A 9,752-nucleotide genomic window follows, 5' to 3' on the forward strand; every position below is an offset into this window, starting at 1 on the left:
AAAAGTTGGGGCAGAGGGGTTACTTTACACTACAACCCTTATCTAGGTGTGGGTTCTGTACTAAGGGTTATTTTTGCTAGTATATATGGGTCATAACATGCTTCTGTGCCAAAAAATCACAGGGTTACTTAGTGGATTTTTAGTTATGATTTTCTAAGGTTTAATGCCAAAAAGACACTTATAACTAACTTACTAATTGAAAAATGTCAAACAACAGAACTTTCATTTTTCCTAGGTTTTTCTTAGCAAAAGAATAGTCATTCCTAAGGTAGGGGTGTTTTCTCCTTAGGATTATTTTCTTAGGACTTTTTAAAGTTTTCTCTATTTTTCATGAATAATTGAGAGTGTAATTTCTTTCCACTGGACTATGGGTTAATAGATTTTTCTTGTGAACTACATGACTTAGGCATGCTAGGAAAAATATGGTTGCCTTCTGGTTTCCATTTTTAATCCCTTTTCTTAATTTTCCTAAGTTTGAGCATAAAGAAGCTTTAGTGAACAAACCCTCCTTAACCTTGTACACTGGAGTGTTTACTAATTTTAAACAGTGTTACTACTAAGTTAGTGTCTCCACTATTTTTCTTAACCCTGGTCTAACAATATTTCTATTTTTCCTCCTAATATTAAGTTTTTGCAGTTTTCTTATTTAATTCAAAACTCTAGAAAATAATACAGGAACTATGGGGTTTACTATTTTTATCTGATAGTTCATATTTCCCAAAGTCTAGCAAAATTGGTTTGACAATTTTTGGATGATTATTCTTCAAGTTATGCATTTATCAAGTTCTCTTCAATATTTAAAAGAAAAATAATTTCAAAAATGGAAAAGAATACAGGTTTGTGCTGAGGCCCCTAGGTTTTCTCTCCCTCTTCTCTCAAAAAACAGTCCTCGGTCTACTATTGGCATGGGTCACTGACATTGCACAAAACCCCCTGGACCTAGCCGAAATCTAACCCGCGCTCCCTGGCTAGCTTAACAGTACCCGCGACATAGATTACGGCGGCGAGGCTTACCGGCAGCAGTAGAGCTCCGGCGGGGTGGTCAGTGACGTCGGGGAGGTCACGACGGTCACGTCGGTGTGCGGGTCGGCGTCGGAGGTGGTCAGAGCTACCCTGGCCACGAGCACAGGCGGCGAGGGTCGTCGGCGGCTCCTGTTCCGGCCAAACCACGACGATATAGTTCAATTAAAGTGCACGAGGAGCTCCACGGGGTGATGTAGAGGCTATCTGTGCATTGAATCGGAAAATGGCGCAGAGACTTACCCGGTCCACGTGCGCCGGCGGGGTTTTGAACTCCGGCGAGCATGATTGCGCTATTCCGGTGGCGCGGGTCCTCGGTTCAAGCTCGTGCAAGCTTCACGGCCTCCCAGGGGAGCTATCCGAGGGCTTGGATCGAGCGGAGGAGGGCGGGAAAGGGGTTGGCCACGGTGGTTGTCCTCGGGCGGCTCTGGCGGGTCGCGGAGAGGTCGCCAGAGCTATGGGCGAGCTCGGGGGAGTTAGGCGTGGTACGGAGGTGGCAACAGGGAAGACAGCCGGGCTCTGGGACGGGCTTTATAGCCGTGGCACGGGCGTGGTCACGGGCGGCCGCGGGCGCGTGGGGGTTCGCGCACGGGCGTGCTCTGAGCGCGCCCCCGAGTGTCAGCCCGCGTCGAACACGTGGGAGCTTGCTTCTGCCATGGTTCAACGGCGGATTTGAGCACCTTAGCGTGCGTATCTTGGCAAAACCACTGTGTACGGTCTCTTCCCTGCTCCATATCCTACCTTTTTGCTGTGAGTTCCAAGCCAAGATACGGTCGGGGTAGGGAGATAGAGGGGTGAGAAGTTGCCTATGTCATAGCTGTCCAAACCGGGACAAAAGCTATGCCAAGTCGTGTCAAACATCAAGGGCTCGGTCTCAACTTTTTCTAGGGGGTGCCTTAGGTGGTATGCCACATTTTTGGTATAGAACTTAGGTGGTTTTGGTGCCATCTACAAGGTGAACACGGTGGATCTTTAGATTAGGTGTAGATTTTGACTTAGAGAGAATTAGAGAGCTCTAGCTCTTTCTCTACTTAAGGAATGGATTTGGGGTTTCTTAAGGGGTCTTTTTGCAATGTTTCCTCTCCATATTTGTTGATTAATATGTCACTTAACTTTAGCCAAAGGTTAGGTCATGATTTGCACATTTGCTTAATCTCTCCCCCCCTTCAACCATGGTTTTAGGAGATAGGGGTTCAAGAGGGGTCTAGGGTTTACTCCCCTCTTGTCCAAGGTGATAAGTGCACAAAAGCTTGGGTAATGCTCTTGGTCGTTCACATTTCTTGGTTAACACATGGTCTCCAAGATTCTTATGCTCTTCTCCTTAAGTTTCTTCCACATGTGATCACAGTCATCAGTGCATAGATGTGCCATAGCCATGGTAACACTTGGGGTGTTACAGAATTGCCCAACACAAATAATTGGACTAACTAGTTGGCTCTAGATTATGAGTTCTATAGGTGCCAAAGGTTCACAACAAACCAATAAAAAGACCAAGAAAGGGTTCAAATAAAGAGAGCAAAAGACAACCCGAAGGCTGCCCTGGTCTGGCGCCCGGACTGTCCGGTGCACCAGGGAACCCAACTCCGAACTGCTCACCTTCAGGAATTCTGGGAGCTGCTCCGCTATAATTCACCGGACTGTCCGATGTAGCACTGGACTGTTCGGTGTGCCAGCGGAGTAACGGCTACTACAGCGCCAACGGTCGTCTGCAACAGCAGTTAATGCACTACAGTGCGCGCAGAGGTCAGAGCAGAGCTAGAAGGCGCACCGGACACTCTACAGGACCTGTCTGGTGCACCACCGGACTGTCCGGTGGCCCAGATGTCAGAAGCTCCAATGGTCAGAATCCAACGGCAGGGTGACGTGGCTGGCGCACCGGACTGTCCGGTGCGCCATGCGACAGAAGCCCTCACCAACGGTTCTTTTGGTGGTTGGGGCTATAAATACCCCCAATCACCACACTTCAAGATATCCAAGTTTTCAGCCTTCACACCTCATACAAGAGCTATAGCATTCAATATAAGACACAACCAAAGAGATCAAATCCTCTCCCAAGTCCAAAGACAATTCCAATCAAATAGTGACTAGTGAGAGAGAGATACTTGTGTTCATTTGAGCTCTTGCGCTTGGATTGCTTTTCTTCTTCCTTCTTTCTTGTTTCCAACTCAATTGTAACCAAGGCAAGAGACACCAATTGTGTGGTGGTCCTTGTGGGGACTTAGTGTCCCGTTTGATTGAGAAGAGAAGCTCACTCGGTCTAGGTGACCGTTTGAGAGAGGGAAAGGGTTGAAAGAGACCCGGTCTTTGTGACCACCTCAACGGGGAGTAGGTTTGCAGGAACCGAACCTCGGTAAAACAAATCACCGTGTCATCCGCTCTTATTCGCTTGTGATTTGTTTTTCGCCCTGTCTTTTGGACTCGCATTTAATTCTAACGCTAACCCGGCTTGTAGTTGTGCTTAAAGTTTGTAAATTTCAGATTCGCCCTATTCACCCCCCCTCCAGGCGACTTTCAATTGGTATCAGAGTCTCGTACTTCATTAGAGCCTAACCGCTCGAAGTGATGTCGGGAGCATCCGCTAAGAGGGAGATCGGGACCGGCAACAAGTTCGCAAGCTTGGGGAGAACGCAATCAAGGGAGTCCGCCCACAAGCACAAGGAGGAATCCTCTTCCTCCATCAAGTCCCAACGGAAGGGTGACAAGAAGAAGATGAAGAAGGTGGTCTACTACGAGACCGACTCTTCGTCACCCTATACCTCCGGCTCGGAATCGGCATCCGCAACTTCTAAGCGCCATGAGCGCAAGAAGTATAGTAAGATGCCCCTTTGCTATCCTCGTATTTCAAAACGCACTCCATTACTTTCCGTTCCATTAGGCAAACCACCTATGCTTGAAGGTGAAGATTATTCTATGTGGAGTGATAAAATGAGGCATCACCTAACCTCACTCCACAAAAGCATATGGGATATTGTTGAGTATGGAGCGCAGGTACCAAAGAAGGGAGACAAGGATTATGATCGGAGGAGGTCAAACAAATTCAACACTTCAACTCCCAAGCCACTACTATACTCCTCACCTCTCTATGTCGAGAGGAGTATAATAAGGTGCAAGGGTTGAAGAGCGCAAAGGAAATTTGGGACGTGCTCAAGACCGCGCACGAAGGAGACGAGGTGACCACGATCACCAAGCAGGAGACGATCGAGGGGGAGCTCGGTCGCTTCATGCTTCACCAAGGGGAGGAGCCACAAGCGATGTACAACCGGCTCAAGACCTTGGTGAACCAAGTGCGCAACCTCGGGAGCACCAAATGGGATGACCATGAAATGGTCAAGGTTATTCTTAGATCACTCGTTTTCCTTAACCCTATGCAAGTTCAATTAATTCGTGGTGATCCTAGATACACACTAATGTCACCCGAGGAAGTAATAGGAAAATTTATGAGCTTTGAATTGATGATCAAAGGCTCCAAGAAAATCATCGAGCAAGGCGCCACCTCAACACCCGAGGTGCAACCCGTCGCATTCAAGGCGACGGAAGAAGAAAAGAAGGATTCTACACCAAGTAGGATCCCCATTGACGCCTCCAAGCTCGACAATGAGGAGATGGCACTCATCATCAAGAGCTTCCGCCAAATCCTCAAGCAAAGGAGGGGGAAGGACTACAAGCCCCGCTCCAACAAAGTTTGCTACAAGTGTGGTAAGCCTGTTCATTTTATTGCAAAATGTCCATTATCAAGTGATAGTGACAGGGGCGACGACAAGAAGGGAAAGAGACGAGAAAAGAAGAGGTACCATAAGAAGAAGGGCGGCGATGCCCACGTTAGCCGGGAGTGGGACTCCAACGAGAGCTCCACCGACTCCTTCTCTGACGAAGACGCCGCAAACATCGCCGTCACCAAGGGCCTTCTCTTCCCCAACGTCGGCCACAAGTGCCTCATGACAAAGGATGGCAAGAAGAAGAAGGTAAAATCAAGATCCTCCACTAAGTATGCAACCTCTAGTGATGAGGATAATTCTAGTGATGATGAGGATAACTTGCTCACCCTTTTTGCCAACTTAAACATGCAACAAAAGGAAAAAATAAATGAATTGATTAGTGCTATTCATGAGAAGGATGAACTCTTGGATAGCCAAGAGGACTTCCTAATTAAAGAAAATAAGAAGCATGTTAAAACTAAAAATGCTTATGCTCTAGAGGTAGAAAAATGTGAAAAATTAACTAGTGAGCTAAGCACTTGCCATGACACTATTTCTAGCCTTAGAAATGAAAATGCCAAATTAATTGCTAAGGTTGAGAAATCAAATGTCGGTGATGATTCAATTGCTAATCTTAGAAATGATAATGCTAGTTTAATTGCTAAGATTGACAAATTGAATGCATCACTCTCTAGTCTTAAAATTGAGAATGAAAAATTAATTGCTAAGGCTAAAGATTTAAATGTTTGCAATGCTTCTATTTCCAATCTTAGAGATGAGAATGCTATTTTACATGCTAAGATTGTTGAATTAAATACTTGCAAATCATCTACATCTACCGTTGAGCATATTACTATTTGCACTAGATGTAGAGATATAAATGTTGATGCTATTCATGATCACCTAGCTTTAATTAAACAACAAAATGATCACATAGCTCAACTTAGTGCCAAAATCAATGAGCATGACTTAGAAAATGAAAAAATTAAATTTGCTAGAAGCATGCTCTATAGTGGGAGACGCCCTGGCATTAAGGATGGCATTGGCTTCCAACAGGGAGACAATGTCAAACTTAATGCCCCTCCTAAAAGATTATCTAACTTTGTTAAGGGCAAGGCTCCCATGCCTCAGGATAACGAGGGTTACATTTTGTACCCTACCGGTTATCCCGAGCACAAAATTAGGAGAATTCACTCTAGGAAGTCTCACTCTGTCTCTAATCATGCTTTTATGTATAAGAGTGAGGCATCTAGCTCTAGGCAATCAACCCGTGCTAAATTGCCTAAGAAGAAAACTCCTATTGCATCAAATGATCATAACATTTCATTTAAGACTTTTGATGCTTCCTATGTGCTAACTAACAAATCAGGCAAAGTAGTTGCCAAATATGTTGGGGGCGAACACAAGGGCTCCAAGACTTGTGTTTGGGTACCTAAGGTGCTTGTTTCTAATGTAAAAGGACCCAAGCCCGTTTGGGTACCTAAGAACAAGGCCTAAACCTGTTTTGTAGATATATGCATCCGGGGGCTCAAGTTGGACCATCGATAGCGGGTGCACAAACCACATGACAGGGGAGAAGATGTTCTCCTCCTATGAGAAAAATCAAGATCCCCAACGAGCTATCACATTCGGGGATGGAAATCAAGGTTTGGTCAAAGGATTAGGTAAAATTGCTATATCTCCTGACCACTCTATTTCCAATGTTTTTCTTGTAGATTCTTTAGATTACAATTTGCTTTCTGTTTCTCAATTATGTAAAATGGGCTACAATTGTCTTTTTACGGATATAGGTGTTACTATCTTTAGAAGAAGTGATGATTCAGTAGCATTTAAGGGAGTGTTAGAGGGTCAGCTATACTTAGTAGATTTTGATAGAGCCGAACTCGACACTTGCTTAATAGCTAAGACTAACATGGGTTGGCTTTGGCACCGCCGACTAGCCCATGTTGGGATGAAGAATCTTCATAAGCTTCTAAAGGGAGAGCACATTTTGGGACTAACCAATGTTCATTTTGAGAAAGACAGGGTTTGTAGCGCATGTCAAGTAGGGAAGCAAGTTGGTGTTCATCATCCACACAAGAACATCATGACGACCGACAGGCCGCTTGTGCTACTCCACATGGACCTATTCGACTCGATCGCTTACATAAGCATCGGCGGGAGTAAGTATTGTCTTGTAATTGTGATGATTATTCTCACTTCACTTGGGTATTCTTTTTGCAGGAAAAATCTCAAACCTAAGAGACTTTAAAGGGGTTCTTGAGATGGGCTCAAAACGAGTTCGGCTTAAGGATCAAGAAGATTAGAAGCGACAACGGGACGGAGTTCAAGAACTCTCAAATTGAAGGCTTCCTTGAGGAGGAGGGCATCAAGCATGAGTTATCTTCTCCCTACACGCCACAACAAAATGGTGTAGTGGAGAGGAAGAATAGAACTCTATTGGACATGGCAAGGACCATGCTTGATGAGTACAAGACCTCGGATTGGTTCTGGGCCGAGGCGGTCAACACCGCTTGCTACTCCATCAAGCGGTTATATCTTCACCGAATCCTCAAGAAGACATCATATGAACTCCTCACCGAGCAAGTTGATATTGATGAGCTAGATGATGAAGAGGCTCCATGTGTCGCGCTAAGGAACATGTCCATTGGGGATGTGTGTCCTAAGGAATCCGAAGAGCCTCCACATGCACAAGATCAACCATCTTCCTCAATGCAAGCATCTCCACCAACTCAAGATGAGGATCAAGCTCAAGATGATGATGATGATGATGAAGATCAAGAGGAGCCACCTCAAGAGGAGGACAATGATCAAGGGGGAGATGCTAGTGTTCAAGACAAGGAAGATGACGACGGTCCAAGACCGCCACACCCAAGAGTCCACCAAGCAATACAACGAGATCACCCTGTGAACTCCATCCTCGGCGATATGGGGGTAACTACTCGATCTCGTGTTGTTCATTTTTTGTGAACATTACTCCTTTGTGTGTAACACCTCAGGTGTTACTTAGGGTGTCCACCCAAGGCTAAAACATTTAAACCTACTATCACATATGGTGTAGTTTGAGCAAAGTGCACCAAAACTTAGAATTCAAATCCTAAGCAAGTGCAACCCATCTTAGATATCATACCTTAACCTATCATGCATCTCTAAAGTGGAGAATTGCCCAAAACCCTAATGCAAACCCCTTTGGACAATGGAAACCCTAGAAGTAAGTATGACCAAAAGGTCATGAAAACCTTATGATCATGGCTTGGACCAAATATAAAAGTTGTAGTACACTTAATAACCTACAAATAATAGTAAGAAAGTAACCCCAAAAAGATTTCAGAAAAACCCCAAAAGGTTCACCAAAGGGTTGAGCATGAAAGAAAAATCAGAATTTGTCTAAGTCCAAAACCAACCCTTGGCCAAAGATCACACATGTTCACCCTCATTCAAACTTCAAAACATTTCGACCCAATTGACAAAGTGGCGCCAAATTACCTCTAGAATGCCCTGGAGAAAGTTGACACCTACCCTAAGACATTTGACACGACTTGGCACAAGTTTTGTCTCGGTTTGGACATCTCTGACATAGCCGACTTCCCACCCCCGTATCTCTCTAACCCGACCACATCTACCCTTGGAACTCACATGAACTAGGTAGTTCTAGGTGCAGGGAAGAGATCTCTCACAAGCTCTAGGGCAAGATTCGTACGTTTTGGCCGCTCAGCAGAGGGAAGAACAAGGGCAGAAGCAAAGAGCCACGTGTTCGACGCGCTCTGAGCTCGCCAGAGCACGCCCCCGCGTGCCCCGCATCGCGCCAAAGCCAAGCCGGCGCCATGGCCCGCGCCCGCGCCTATAAAGCACCCAGGGACTTCGACCGTACCCCTCCGCACGCGCTCGACCTCCCCGGAGCCCAAAACCACCGGCGTTTGCCCGTGCACGGCGTGCCCGCGGCCGCCCGATCCACCCGCCACCGTAGACCGGCCAACAGAACCCTTCCCGACCCCGTCCAACCCTCGGAGAAGACTGTGCACACCTCGGTGAAGCTCCCCAAGCGAGGAATCGGAGTTTGCTTCGCCGGAGAAGCCAGTCCACGGTCGCCGGACTCCACCCGACCGCCGGTGAGCGTAGACCGGGTAATCCTATGCTCCATTCTTCGATTCCTTGTGCACATAGCCTCTACGTCACCTCGTGAAGCTCACCGTGCCATTGGATTGAACTAGGTCGCCGTGGTTTGGCCGGAGCACCCGCCTGCGCACGTGGACCGGACGATTCCGGCCACCCCCGCCATCGAGCCGTACACCGTTGTGACCGCCAGAACCTCCTGGAGCCAACCCCGCCCCTCGCCGGACCTCTCTCGCCGCCGGTAAGCCGCGCCGCCCTTTTCTTTTTCGCGGGTACTATTTAAACCTAGGGAGGGACCGCGGGGGAGAAGAAGAAAAGGCTAGGGGTTTTGTGCATTGTTAGTGACCCAGAGGAATAGTAGCGCAGGGGTATAACTGAGAGAGTTAGTTTGGAAAGAACCCGAGGACTTCGGTGCAAAGTGGTTTTTCCACGAAACCTTTTATTAAATCTGATTTAAATTCAAACAGAACTTGAATAATTCATATATTCTGTTTTATTCACCCAAATCAAGTCAAACCAATTTTGCCAAATCTTAAATAATGTATACTACTTAAGAAAAATATAAAACCCCTATGCGCTACAGAAAACTTTAGGGTTTTGATTTAAATACTGATTTGGCCAAAATCGAAGTAATAGGAGGAAAAATAGTTGCACTATTTAACTGAGGTTAAGAAAATTTAGAGAAGTACTTGATCACCTACTGACCTATTTAAAAATGATAAACCCCTCGGCACATCCCATTAAGGTAGAATTTGCCATTTATTTCACATTGTGCTTAAAGTTAAAGAAAATAGGAAAGATGATTTAAATAAGGAACCAGGGAGCACCCCTATTTTTGTTAGTCTACTTATTCAGCGTAGTTCACTAGAAAAATTTATTATACCCTGGTTTAGTATAAAATAAATAGGATACCTTTTATTTTAA

Source organism: Zea mays, chromosome 8, assembly GCF_902167145.1.
Source record: "Zea mays cultivar B73 chromosome 8, Zm-B73-REFERENCE-NAM-5.0, whole genome shotgun sequence".
NCBI classification, from domain to species: domain Eukaryota; kingdom Viridiplantae; phylum Streptophyta; class Magnoliopsida; order Poales; family Poaceae; genus Zea; species Zea mays.